The 13,663-nt window shown below is 37.2% G+C and overlaps 9 non-coding genes across 9 annotated transcripts; all 9 read right to left on the bottom strand.

The window, feature by feature from the left end:
- Nucleotides 1–3,324: 3,324 nt before the first annotated feature.
- On the bottom strand, nt 3,325–3,396 carry TRNAA-CGC (transfer RNA alanine (anticodon CGC)). The gene has a single exon. It is a non-coding gene; the product is annotated as a tRNA-Ala (tRNA).
- An 851-nt stretch (nt 3,397–4,247) lies between these two features.
- TRNAA-CGC (transfer RNA alanine (anticodon CGC)) lies at nt 4,248–4,319 on the bottom strand. The gene has a single exon. It is a non-coding gene; the product is annotated as a tRNA-Ala (tRNA).
- A 1,774-nt stretch (nt 4,320–6,093) lies between these two features.
- Nucleotides 6,094–6,165, bottom strand: TRNAA-UGC (transfer RNA alanine (anticodon UGC)). The gene has a single exon. It is a non-coding gene; the product is annotated as a tRNA-Ala (tRNA).
- An 851-nt stretch (nt 6,166–7,016) lies between these two features.
- Nucleotides 7,017–7,088, bottom strand: TRNAA-CGC (transfer RNA alanine (anticodon CGC)). Its single transcript has one exon. It is a non-coding gene; the product is annotated as a tRNA-Ala (tRNA).
- Nucleotides 7,089–7,939: 851 nt separating this feature from the next.
- On the bottom strand, nt 7,940–8,011 carry TRNAA-CGC (transfer RNA alanine (anticodon CGC)). Its single transcript has one exon. It is a non-coding gene; the product is annotated as a tRNA-Ala (tRNA).
- An 851-nt stretch (nt 8,012–8,862) lies between these two features.
- TRNAA-CGC (transfer RNA alanine (anticodon CGC)) lies at nt 8,863–8,934 on the bottom strand. The gene has a single exon. It is a non-coding gene; the product is annotated as a tRNA-Ala (tRNA).
- A 2,697-nt stretch (nt 8,935–11,631) lies between these two features.
- TRNAA-CGC (transfer RNA alanine (anticodon CGC)) lies at nt 11,632–11,703 on the bottom strand. Its single transcript has one exon. It is a non-coding gene; the product is annotated as a tRNA-Ala (tRNA).
- Nucleotides 11,704–12,572: 869 nt separating this feature from the next.
- On the bottom strand, nt 12,573–12,644 carry TRNAA-CGC (transfer RNA alanine (anticodon CGC)). Its single transcript has one exon. It is a non-coding gene; the product is annotated as a tRNA-Ala (tRNA).
- An 851-nt stretch (nt 12,645–13,495) lies between these two features.
- TRNAA-CGC (transfer RNA alanine (anticodon CGC)) lies at nt 13,496–13,567 on the bottom strand. Its single transcript has one exon. It is a non-coding gene; the product is annotated as a tRNA-Ala (tRNA).
- Between the last annotated feature and the right edge of the window lie 96 nt (nt 13,568–13,663).

The raw sequence follows: 13,663 nt of genomic DNA on the forward strand, positions 1-13,663 counted from the left end.
TTACATTCTGTTTGGTCATCAGTGTCAGAACTTAGCAGAAGGGCACAAAGGATGCATGCTAAGACTGCCTCTTGGGCATTGCTAGCTAATGCTTCACCAGACAATCTATGTAGAGTTGATATGTTGTCATCATTCCATGCTTTGAAATTTCATTAAGTGCTTGCCCTCCAAGCCCATGTCCATCCTCTTTTTGTTCATTAGGTGGTTGTACTTGTCTCTCAATCTTAATCATTTAGTTCTGCTATATTATTTGTCTCGCTCTTTTATTAAACTTTGCTTGAGTTGTCGCCTTCAGGTCCCACTGAAAATAAAAAATCTATTTCCTACTTACCATAAGTTTTCCCTCAGTGTAGGAGAATGGCAATAAGCATTCAATGGGAACTTAACTTTGAAAAATGGAATGAAGAAGATGATGAATATAATCATATTTGATTGATTTTTTATGATTTGTATTCAACTTTGACTATTGCTGTAGAGTACTTTTATTGGTTTGCTTGTTTTCTTTGGCTCTACTAGAGAGTTTACATATTGTAAAAAGCTGTATTTTGTAAAACTTGGAGATGCCGGGGATTGAACCCGGGGCCTCTTACATACGAAGCATGCGCTCTACCACTGAGCAACATCCCGTATGAGCTGCTATTTTTTTATGCACAAGTGATTGCAGCTTTACATTTCACTAGAGATTTACTACTTTTCAGTGTTATTAGGGATATCTTAGAGGATGGAAGCATAACCTTTATACCATGCTTGACTGCAAGGACTTTATAGTTTTCATGGCTGAAGAGAATGCAGGTAGATGCCCATTCCAAACACTGGAATGCTCTTAAAGTTCTCCATCAGAGACTGGATTTTCATCAGAATCATCTACTTTTACTTATGAATGGTGTGGATATTGATCAAGCTTTGCTAACTAGAGGGCTGTCTTACATTCTGTTTGGTCATCAGTGTCAGAACTTAGCAGAAGGGCACAAAGGATGCATGCTAAGACTGCCTCTTGGGCATTGCTAGCTAATGCTTCACCAGACAATCTATGTAGAGTTGATATGTTGTCATCATTCCATGCTTTGAAATTTCATTAAGTGCTTGCCCTCCAAGCCCATGTCCATCCTCTTTTTGTTCACAAAGTGTTTGAACTTGTCTCTCAATCTTAATCAATTAGTTTTGCTATATTATTTATCTCGCTCTTTTATTAAACTTTGCTCAGGTAGTCGCCTTCAGTTCCCACTGAGAATAAAAAATCTATTTCCTACTTACCATATGTTTTCCCTCAGTGTAGGAGAATGGCAATAGGCATTCAATAGGTACTTAACTTTGAAAACTGGAATGAAGAAGATGATGAATATAATCATATTTGATTGATTTTTTATGATTTGTATTCAACTTTGACTATTGCTGTAGAGTACTTTTATTGGTTTGCTTGTTTTCTTTGGCTCTACTAGAGAGTTTACATATGGTAAAAAGCTGTATTTTTTAAAACTTGGAGATGTCGGGGATTGAATCTGGGGCCTCATACATGCGAAGCATGCACTCTACCACTGAGCTACATCCCCTATGAGCTGCTATTTTTTTATGCACAAGTGATTGCAGCTTTACATTTCACTAGAGATTTACTACTTTTCAGTGTTATTAGGGATATCTTAGAGGATGGAAGCATAACCATTATACCATGCTTGACTGCAAGGACTTTATGGTTTTCATGGCTGATGAGAATGCAAGTAGATGCCCCTTCCAAACACTGGAATGCTCTTAAAGTTCTCCATCAGAGACTGGTTTATCATCAGAATCCCCTACTTTTACTAATGAATGGTGTGGATATTGATCAATTTTTGCTAACTAGAGGGCTGTCTTACATTCTGTTTGGTCATCAGTGTCAGAACTTAGCAGAAGGGCACAAAGGATGCATGCTAAGACTGCCTCTTGGGCATTGCTAGCTAATGCTTCACCAGACAATCTATGTAGAGTTGATATGTTGTCATCATTCCATGCTTTGAAATTTCATTAAGTGCTTGCCCTCCAAGCCCATGTCCATCCTCTTTTTGTTCATTAGGTGGTTGTACTTGTCTCTCAATCTTAATCATTTAGTTCTGCTATATTATTTGTCTCGCTCTTTTATTAAACTTTGCTTGAGTTGTCGCCTTCAGGTCCCACTGAAAATAAAAAATCTATTTCCTACTTACCATAAGTTTTCCCTCAGTGTAGGAGAATGGCAATAAGCATTCAATGGGAACTTAACTTTGAAAAATGGAATGAAGAAGATGATGAATATAATCATATTTGATTGATTTTTTATGATTTGTATTCAACTTTGACTATTGCTGTAGAGTACTTTTATTGGTTTGCTTGTTTTCTTTGGCTCTACTAGAGAGTTTACATATTGTAAAAAGCTGTATTTTGTAAAACTTGGAGATGCCGGGGATTGAACCCGGGGCCTCTTACATACGAAGCATGCGCTCTACCACTGAGCAACATCCCGTATGAGCTGCTATTTTTTTATGCACAAGTGATTGCAGCTTTACATTTCACTAGAGATTTACTACTTTTCAGTGTTATTAGGGATATCTTAGAGGATGGAAGCATAACCTTTATACCATGCTTGACTGCAAGGACTTTATAGTTTTCATGGCTGAAGAGAATGCAGGTAGATGCCCATTCCAAACACTGGAATGCTCTTAAAGTTCTCCATCAGAGACTGGATTTTCATCAGAATCATCTACTTTTACTTATGAATGGTGTGGATATTGATCAAGCTTTGCTAACTAGAGGGCTGTCTTACATTCTGTTTGGTCATCAGTGTCAGAACTTAGCAGAAGGGCACAAAGGATGCATGCTAAGACTGCCTCTTGGGCATTGCTAGCTAATGCTTCACCAGACAATCTATGTAGAGTTGATATGTTGTCATCATTCCATGCTTTGAAATTTCATTAAGTGCTTGCCCTCCAAGCCCATGTCCATCCTCTTTTTGTTCACAAAGTGTTTGAACTTGTCTCTCAATCTTAATCAATTAGTTTTGCTATATTATTTATCTCGCTCTTTTATTAAACTTTGCTCAGGTAGTCGCCTTCAGTTCCCACTGAGAATAAAAAATCTATTTCCTACTTACCATATGTTTTCCCTCAGTGTAGGAGAATGGCAATAGGCATTCAATGGGAACTTAACTTTGAAAAATGGAATGAAGAAGATGATGAATATAATCATATTTGAATGATTTTTTATGATTTGTATTCAACTTTGACTATTGCTGTAGAGTACTTTTATTGGTTTGCTTGTTTTCTTTGGCTCTACTAGAGAGTTTACATATGGTAAAAAGCTGTATTTTGTAAAACTTGGAGATGCCGGGGATTGAAACCGGGGCCTCATACATGCGAAGCATGCGCTCTACCACTGAGCTACATCCCCTATGAGTTGCTATTTTTTTATGCACAAGTGATTGCAGCTTTACATTTCACTGGAGATTTACTACTTTTCAGTGTTATTAGGGATATATTAGAGGATGGAAGCATAACCATTGTACCATGCTTGACTGGAAGGACTTTATGGTTTTCATGGGTGATGAGAATGCATGTAGAAGCCCATTCCAAACATTGGAATGCTCTTAAAGTTCTCCATCAGAGACTGGTTTATCATCAGAATCCCCTACTTTTACTAATGAATATTGTGGATATTGATCAAGTTTTGCTAACTAGAGGGCTGTCTTACATTCTGTTTGGTCATCAGTGTCAGAACTTAGCAAAAGGGCACAAAGGATGCATGCTATGACTGCCTCTTGGGCATTGCTAGCTAATGCTTCACCAGACAATCTAAGTAGAGTTCATATGTTGTCATCATTCCATGCTTTGAAATTTCATTAAGTGTTTGCCTTCCAAGCCTATGTCCATCCTCTTTTTGTTCACAAAGTGTTTGAACTTGACTCTCACTCTTAATCAATTAGTTTTGCTATATTATTTGTCTCGCTCTTTTATTAAACTTTGCTTGGGTTGTCGCCTTCAGTTCCCACTGAAAATAAAAAATCTATTTCCTACTTACCATAAGTTTTCCCTCAGTGTAGAAGAATGGCAATAGGCATTCAATGGGAACTTAACTTTGAAAAATGGAATGAAGAAGATGATGAATATAATCATGTTTGATTGATTTTTTATGATTTGTATTCAACTTTGACTTTTGCTGTAGAGTACTTTTATTGGTTTGCTTGTTTTCTTTGGCTCTACTAGAGAGTTTACATATGGTAAAAAGCTGTATTTTGTAAAACTTGGAGATGCCGGGGATTGAATCCGGGGCCTCATACATGCGAAGCATGCGCTCTACCACTGAGCTATATCCCCTATGAGCTGCTATTTTTTTATGCACAAGTGATTGCAGCTTTACATTTCACTAGAGATTTACTACTTTTCAGTGTTATTAGGGATATCTTAGAGGATGGAAGTATAACCATTAAACCATGCTTGACTGCAAGGACTTTATGGTTTTCATTGCTGATGAGAATGCAAGTAGATGCCCATTCCGAACATTGGAATGCTCTTAAAGTTCTCCATCAGAGACTGGTTCATCATCAGAATCCCCTACTTTTACTAATGAATGGTGTGGATATTGATCAAGTTTTGCTAACTAGAGGGTTGTCTTACATTCTGTTTGGTCATCAGTGTCAGAACTTAGCAGAAGGGCACAAAGGATGGATGCTAAGACTGCCTCTTGGGCATTGCTAGCTAATGCTTCACCAGACAATCTAAGTATAGTTCATATGTTGTCATCATTCCATTCTTTGAAATTTCATTAAGTGCTTGCCCTCCAAGCCTATGTCCATCCTCTTTTTGTTCACAAAGTGTTTGAACTTGTCTCTCAATCTTAATCAATTAGTTTTGCTATATTATTTGTCTCGCTCTTTTATTAAACTTTGCTTGAGTTGTCGCCTTCAGTTCCCACTGAAAATAAAAAATCTATTTCCTACTTACCATAAGTTTTCCCTCAGTGTAGAAGAATGGCAATAGGCATTCAATGGGAACTTAACTTTGAAAAATGGAATGAAGAAGATGATGAATATAATCATATTTGATTGATTTTTTATGATTTGTATTCAACTTTGACTATTGCTGTAGAGTAGTTTTATTGGTTTGCTTGTTTTCTTTGGCTCTACTAGAGAGTTTACATATGGTAAAAAGCTGTATTTTGTAAAACTTGGAGATGCTGGGGATTGAATCCGGGGACTCATACATGCGAAGCATGCGCTCTACCACTGAGCTATATCCCCTATGAGCTGCTATTTTTTTATGCACAAGTGATTGCAGCTTTACAATTCACTAGAGATTTACTATTTTTCAGTGTTATTAGGGATATCTTAGAGGATGGAAGCATAACCATTATACCATTCTTGACTGCAAGGACTTTATGGTTTTCATGGGTGATGAGAATGCAAATAGAAGCCCATTCCAAACATTGGAATGCTCTTAAAGTTCTCCATCAGAGACTGGTTCATCATCAGAATCCCCTACTTTTACTAATGAATGGTGTGGATATTGATCAAGTTTTGCTAACTAGAGGGCTGTCTTACATTCTGTTTGGTCATCAGTGTCAGAACTTAGCAGAAGGGCACAAAGGATGCATGCTAAGACTGCCTCTTGGCCACTGCTAGCTAATGTTTCAACAGACAATCTATGTAGAGTTCATATGTTGTCATCATTCCATGCTTTGAAATTTCAATAAGTGCTTGCCCTCCAAGCCCATGTCCATCTTCTTTTTGTTCACAAAGTGTTTGAACTTGTCTCTCAATCTTAATCAATTAGTTTTGCTATATTATTTGTCTCACTCTTTTATTAAACTTTGCTCGGGTAGTTGCCTTCAGTTCCCACTGAAAATAAAAAATCTATTTCCTACTTACCATATGTTTTCCCACAGTGTAGGAGAATGGCAATAAGCATTCAATGGGAACTTAACTTTGAAAAATGGAATGAAGACGATGATGAATATAATCATATTTGATTGATTTTTTATGATTTGTATTCAACTTTGACTATTGCTGTAGAGTACTTTTATTGGTTTGCTTGTTATCTTTGGCTCTACTAGAGAGTTTACATATGGTAAAAAGCTGTATTTTGTAAAACTTTGAGATGCCGGGGATTGAACCCGGGGCCTCATACATGCAAAGCATGCACTCTACCACTGAGCTATATCCCCTATGAGCTGCTATTTTCTTATAGACAAGTGATTGCAGCTTTACATTTCACTAGAGATTTACTACTTTTCAGTGTTATAAGGGATATATTAGAGGATGGAAGCATAACCATTATACCATGCTTGACTGCAAGGACTTTATGGTTTTCATGGCTGATGAGAATGCAAGTAGATGCCCATTCCAAACACTGGAATGCTCCTAAAGTTCTCCATCAGAGACTGGTTTATCATCAGAATCCCCTACTTTTACTAATGAATGGTGTGGATATTGATCAAGTTTTGCTAACTAGAGGGCTGTCTTACATTCTGTTTGGTCATCAGTGTCAGAACTTAGCAGAAGGGCACAAAGGATGCATGCTATCACTGCCTCTTGGGCATTGCTAGCTAATGCTTCACCAGACAATCTATGTAGAGTTGATATGTTGTCATCATTCCATGCTTTGAAATTTCATTAAGTGCTTGCCCTCCAAGCCCATGTCCATCCTCTTTTTGTTCACAAAGTGTTTGAACTTGTCTCTCAATCTTAATCAATTAGTTCTGCTATATTATTTGTCTCGCTCTTTTATTAAACTTTGCTCAGGTAGTCGCCTTCAGTTCCCACTGAGAATAAAAAATCTATTTCCTACTTACCATATGTTTTCCCTCAGTGTAGGAGAATGGCAATAGGCATTCAATGGGAACTTAACTTTGAAAAATGGAATGAAGAAGATGATGAATATAATCATATTTGATTAATTTTTTATGATTTGTATTCAACTTCGACTATTGCTGTAGAGTACTTTTTTTGGTTTGCTTGTTTTCTTTGGCTCTACTAGAGAGTTTACATATGGTAAAAAGCTGTATTTTGCAAAACTTAGAGATTCTGGGGATTGAACCCGGGGCCTCATACATGCGAAGCATGCGCTCTACCACTGAGCTACATCCCCTATGAGCTGCTATTTTCTTATGCACAAGTGATTGCAACTTTACATTTCACTGGAGATTTACTACTTTTCAGTGTTATTAGGGATATATTAGAGGATGGAAGTATAACCATTAAACCATGCTTGACTGCAAGGACTTTATGGTTTTCATTGCTGATGAGAATGCAAGTAGATGCCCGTTCCGAACTTTGGAATGCTCTTAAAGTTCTCCATCAGAGACTGGTTCATCATCAGAATCCCCTACTTTTACTAATGAATGGTGTGGATATTGATCAAGTTTTGCTAACTAGAGGGCTGTCTTACATTCTGTTTGGTCATCAGTGTCAGATCTTAGCAGAAGGGCACAAAGGATGCATGCTAAGACTGCCTCTTGGCCACTGCTAGCTAATGCTTCAACAGACAATCTATGTAGAGTTCATATGTTGTCATCATTCCATGCTTTGAAATTTCATTAAGTGCTTGCCCTCCAAACCTATGTCCATCCTCTTTTTGTTCAAAAAGTGTTTGAACTTGTCTCTCAATCTTAATCAATTAGTTTTGCTATATTATTTCTCTCGCTCTTTTATTAAACTTTGCTTGAGTTGACGCCTTCAGTTCCCACTGAAAATAAAAAATCTATTTCCTACTTACCATAAGTTTTCCCTCAGTGTAGGAGAATGGAAATAGGCATTCAATGGGAACTTAACTTTGAAAAATGGAATGAAGAAGATGATGAATATAATCATATTTGATTGATTTTTTATGATTTGTATTCAACTTTGACTATTGCTGTAGAGTACTTTTATTGGTTTGCTTGTTTTCTTTGGCTCTACTAGAGAGTTTACATATGGTAAAAAGCTGTATTTTGTAAAACTTGGAGATGCCGGGGATTGAAACCGGGGCCTCATACATGCGAAACATGCACTCTACCACTGAGCTACATCCCCTATGAGCTGCTATTTTTTTATGCACAAGTGATTGCAGCTTTACATTTCATTAGAGATTTACTACTTTTCAGTGTTATTAGGGATATCTTAGATGATGGAAGCATAACCATTATACCATGCTTGACTGCAAGGACTTTATGGTTTTCACGGCTGATGAGAATGCAGGTAGATGCCCATTCCAAACACTGGAATGCTCTTAAAGTTCTCCATCAGAGACTGGTTTATCATCTGAATCCCCTACTTTTACTAATGAATGGTGTGGATATTGATCAAGTTTTGCTAACTAGAGGGCTGTCTTACATTCTGTTTGGTCATCAGTGTCAGAACTTAGCAGAAGGGCACAAAGGATGCATGCTATGACTGCCTCTTGGGCATTGCTAGCTAATGCTTCACCAGACAATCTATGTAGAGTTCATATGTTGTCATCATTCCATGCTTTGAAATTTCATTAAGTGCTTGCCCTCCAAGCCTATGTTCATCCTCTTTTTGTTCACAAAGTGCTTGAACTTGTCTCTCGATCTTAATCAATTAGTTTTGCTATATTATTTGTCTCGCTCTTTTATTAAACTTTCCTCGGGTTGTCGCCTTCAGTTCCCACTGAAAATAAAAAATCTATTTCCTACTTACCATAAGTTTTCCCTCACTGTAGAAGAATGGCAATAGGCATTCAATGGGAACTTAACTTTGAAAAATGGAATGAAGAAGATGATGAATATAATCATATTTGATTGATTTTTTATGATTTGTATTCAACTTTGACTATTGCTGTAGAGTACTTTTATTGGTTTGCTTGTTTTCTTTGGCTCTACTAGAGAGTTTACATATGGTAAAAAGCTGTATTTTGTAAAACTTGGAGATGCCGGGGATTGAATCCGGGGCCTCATACATGCGAAGCATGCACTCTACCACTGAGCTATATCCCCTATGAGCTGCTATTTTTTTATGCACAAGTGATTGCAGCTTTACATTTCACTAGAGATTTACTACTTTTCAGTGTTATTAGGGATATCTTAGAGGATGGAAGTATAACCATTATACCATGCTTGACTGCAAGGACTTTATGGTTTTCATGGCTGATGAGAATGCAAGTAGATGCCCATTCCAAACACTGGAATGCTCCTAAAGTTCTCCATCAGAGACTGGTTTATCATCAGAATCCCCTACTTTTACTAATGAATGGTGTGGATATTGATCAAGTTTTGCTAACTAGAGGGCTGTCTTACATTCTGTTTGGTCATCAGTGTCAGAACTTAGCAGAAGGGCACAAAGGATGCATGCTATCACTGCCTCTTGGGCATTGCTAGCTAATGCTTCACCAGACAATCTATGTAGAGTTGATATGTTGTCATCATTCCATGCTTTGAAATTTCATTAAGTGCTTGCCCTCCAAGCCCATGTCCATCCTCTTTTTGTTCACAAAGTGTTTGAACTTGTCTCTCAATCTTAATCAATTAGTTCTGCTATATTATTTGTCTCGCTCTTTTATTAAACTTTGCTCAGGTAGTCGCCTTCAGTTCCCACTGAGAATAAAAAATCTATTTCCTACTTACCATATGTTTTCCCTCAGTGTAGGAGAATGGCAATAGGCATTCAATGGGAACTTAACTTTGAAAAATGGAATGAAGAAGATGATGAATATAATCATATTTGATTAATTTTTTATGATTTGTATTCAACTTCGACTATTGCTGTAGAGTACTTTTTTTGGTTTGCTTGTTTTCTTTGGCTCTACTAGAGAGTTTACATATGGTAAAAAGCTGTATTTTGCAAAACTTAGAGATTCTGGGGATTGAACCCGGGGCCTCATACATGCGAAGCATGCGCTCTACCACTGAGGTACATCCCCTATGAGCTGCTATTTTCTTATGCACAAGTGATTGCAACTTTACATTTCACTGGAGATTTACTACTTTTCAGTGTTATTAGGGATATATTAGAGGATGGAAGTATAACCATTAAACCATGCTTGACTGCAAGGACTTTATGGTTTTCATTGCTGATGAGAATGCAAGTAGATGCCCGTTCCGAACTTTGGAATGCTCTTAAAGTTCTCCATCAGAGACTGGTTCATCATCAGAATCCCCTACTTTTACTAATGAATGGTGTGGATATTGATCAAGTTTTGCTAACTAGAGGGCTGTCTTACATTCTGTTTGGTCATCAGTGTCAGATCTTAGCAGAAGGGCACAAAGGATGCATGCTAAGACTGCCTCTTGGCCACTGCTAGCTAATGCTTCAACAGACAATCTATGTAGAGTTCATATGTTGTCATCATTCCATGCTTTGAAATTTCATTAAGTGCTTGCCCTCCAAACCTATGTCCATCCTCTTTTTGTTCAAAAAGTGTTTGAACTTGTCTCTCAATCTTAATCAATTAGTTTTGCTATATTATTTCTCTCGCTCTTTTATTAAACTTTGCTTGAGTTGACGCCTTCAGTTCCCACTGAAAATAAAAAATCTATTTCCTACTTACCATAAGTTTTCCCTCAGTGTAGGAGAATGGAAATAGGCATTCAATGGGAACTTAACTTTGAAAAATGGAATGAAGAAGATGATGAATATAATCATATTTGATTGATTTTTTATGATTTGTATTCAACTTTGACTATTGCTGTAGAGTACTTTTATTGGTTTGCTTGTTTTCTTTGGCTCTACTAGAGAGTTTACATATGGTAAAAAGCTGTATTTTGTAAAACTTGGAGATGCCGGGGATTGAAACCGGGGCCTCATACATGCGAAACATGCACTCTACCACTGAGCTACATCCACTATGAGCTGCTATTTTTTTATGCACAAGTGATTGCAGCTTTACATTTCATTAGAGATTTACTACTTTTCAGTGTTATTAGGGATATCTTAGATGATGGAAGCATAACCATTATACCATGCTTGACTGCAAGGACTTTATGGTTTTCACGGCTGATGAGAATGCAGGTAGATGCCCATTCCAAACACTGGAATGCTCTTAAAGTTCTCCATCAGAGACTGGTTTATCATCTGAATCCCCTACTTTTACTAATGAATGGTGTGGATATTGATCAAGTTTTGCTAACTAGAGGGCTGTCTTACATTCTGTTTGGTCATCAGTGTCAGAACTTAGCAGAAGGGCACAAAGGATGCATGCTATGACTGCCTCTTGGGCATTGCTAGCTAATGCTTCACCAGACAATCTATGTAGAGTTCATATGTTGTCATCATTCCATGCTTTGAAATTTCATTAAGTGCTTGCCCTCCAAGCCTATGTTCATCCTCTTTTTGTTCACAAAGTGCTTGAACTTGTCTCTCGATCTTAATCAATTAGTTTTGCTATATTATTTGTCTCGCTCTTTTATTAAACTTTCCTCGGGTTGTCGCCTTCAGTTCCCACTGAAAATAAAAAATCTATTTCCTACTTACCATAAGTTTTCCCTCACTGTAGAAGAATGGCAATAGGCATTCAATGGGAACTTAACTTTGAAAAATGGAATGAAGAAGATGATGAATATAATCATATTTGATTGATTTTTTATGATTTGTATTCAACTTTGACTATTGCTGTAGAGTACTTTTATTGGTTTGCTTGTTTTCCTTGGCTCTACTAGAGAGTTTACATATGGTAAAAAGCTGTATTTTGTAAAACTTGGAGATGCCGGGGATTGAATCCGGGGCCTCATACATGCGAAGCATGCACTCTACCACTGAGCTATATCCCCTATGAGCTGCTATTTTTTTATGCACAAGTGATTGCAGCTTTACATTTCACTAGAGATTTACTACTTTTCAGTGTTATTAGGGATATCTTAGAGGATGGAAGTATAATCATTAAACCATGCTTGACTGCAAGGACTTTATGGTTTTCATTGCTGATGAGAATGCAAGTAGATGCCCAATCCGAACATTGGAATGCTCTTAAAGTTCTCCATCAGAGACTGGTTCATCATCAGAACCCCCTACTTTTACTAATGAATGGTGTGGATATTGATCAAGTTTTGCTAACTAGAGGGCTGTCTTACATTCTGTTTGGTCATCAGTGTCAGAACTTAGCAGAAGGGCACAAAGGATGCATGCTAAGACTGCCTCTTGGCCACTGCTAGCTAATGCTTCAACAGACAATCTATGTAGAATTCATATGTTGTCATCATTCCATGCTTTGAAATTTCATTAAGTGCTTGCCCTCCAAGCCCATGTCCATCCTCTTTTTGTTCACAAAGTGTTTGAACTTGTCTCTCAATCTTAATCAATTAGTTTTGCTATATTATTTGTCTCGCTCTTTTATTAAACTTTGCTCTTTTATTAAACTTTGCTTGAGTTGACGCCTTCAGTTCCCACTGAAAATAAAAAATCTATTTCCTACTTACCATAAGTTTTCCCTCAGTGTAGGAGAATGGAAATAGGCATTCAATGGGAACTTAACTTTGAAAAATGGAATGAAGAAGATGATGAATATAATCATATTTGATTGATTTTTTATGATTTGTATTCAACTTTGACTATTGCTGTAGAGTACTTTTATTGGTTTGCTTGTTTTCTTTGGCTCTACTAGAGAGTTTACATATGGTAAAAAGCTGTATTTTGTAAAACTTGGAGATGCCGGGGATTGAAACCGGGGCCTCATACATGCGAAACATGCACTCTACCACTGAGCTACATCCCCTATGAGCTGCTGTTTTTTTATGCACAAGTGATTGCAGCTTTACATTTCATTAGAGATTTACTACTTTTCAGTGTTATTAGGGATATCTTAGATGATGGAAGCATAACCATTATACCATGCTTGACTGCAAGGACTTTATGGTTTTCACGGCTGATGAGAATGCAGGTAGATGCCCATTCCAAACACTGGAATGCTCTTAAAGTTCTCCATCAGAGACTGGTTTATCATCTGAATCCCCTACTTTTACTAATGAATGGTGTGGATATTGATCAAGTTTTGCTAACTAGAGGGCTGTCTTACATTCTGTTTGGTCATCAGTGTCAGAACTTAGCAGAAGGGCACAAAGGATGCATGCTATGACTGCCTCTTGGGCATTGCTAGCTAATGCTTCACCAGACAATCTATGTAGAGTTCATATGTTGTCATCATTCCATGCTTTGAAATTTCATTAAGTGCTTGCCCTCCAAGCCTATGTTCATCCTCTTTTTGTTCACAAAGTGCTTGAACTTGTCTCTCGATCTTAATCAATTAGTTTTGCTATATTATTTGTCTCGCTCTTTTATTAAACTTTCCTCGGGTTGTCGCCTTCAGTTCCCACTGAAAATAAAAAATCTATTTCCTACTTACCATAAGTTTTCCCTCACTGTAGAAGAATGGCAATAGGCATTCAATGGGAACTTAACTTTGAAAAATGGAATGAAGAAGATGATGAATATAATCATATTTGATTGATTTTTTATGATTTGTATTCAACTTTGACTATTGCTGTAGAGTACTTTTATTGGTTTGCTTGTTTTCTTTGGCTCTACTAGAGAGTTTACATATGGTAAAAAGCTGTATTTTGTAAAACTTGGAGATGCCGGGGATTGAATCCGGGGCCTCATACATGCGAAGCATGCACTCTACCACTGAGCTATATCCCCTATGAGCTGCTATTTTTTTATGCACAAGTGATTGCAGCTTTACATTTCACTAGAGATTTACTACTTTTCAGTGTTATTAGGGATATCTTAGATGAT

Source organism: Taudactylus pleione, unplaced genomic scaffold (genome assembly GCF_031769625.1).
Source record: "Taudactylus pleione unplaced genomic scaffold, aTauple2 ptg000070l, whole genome shotgun sequence".
In the NCBI taxonomy this organism is placed as follows: Eukaryota; Metazoa; Chordata; class Amphibia; order Anura; family Myobatrachidae; genus Taudactylus; species Taudactylus pleione.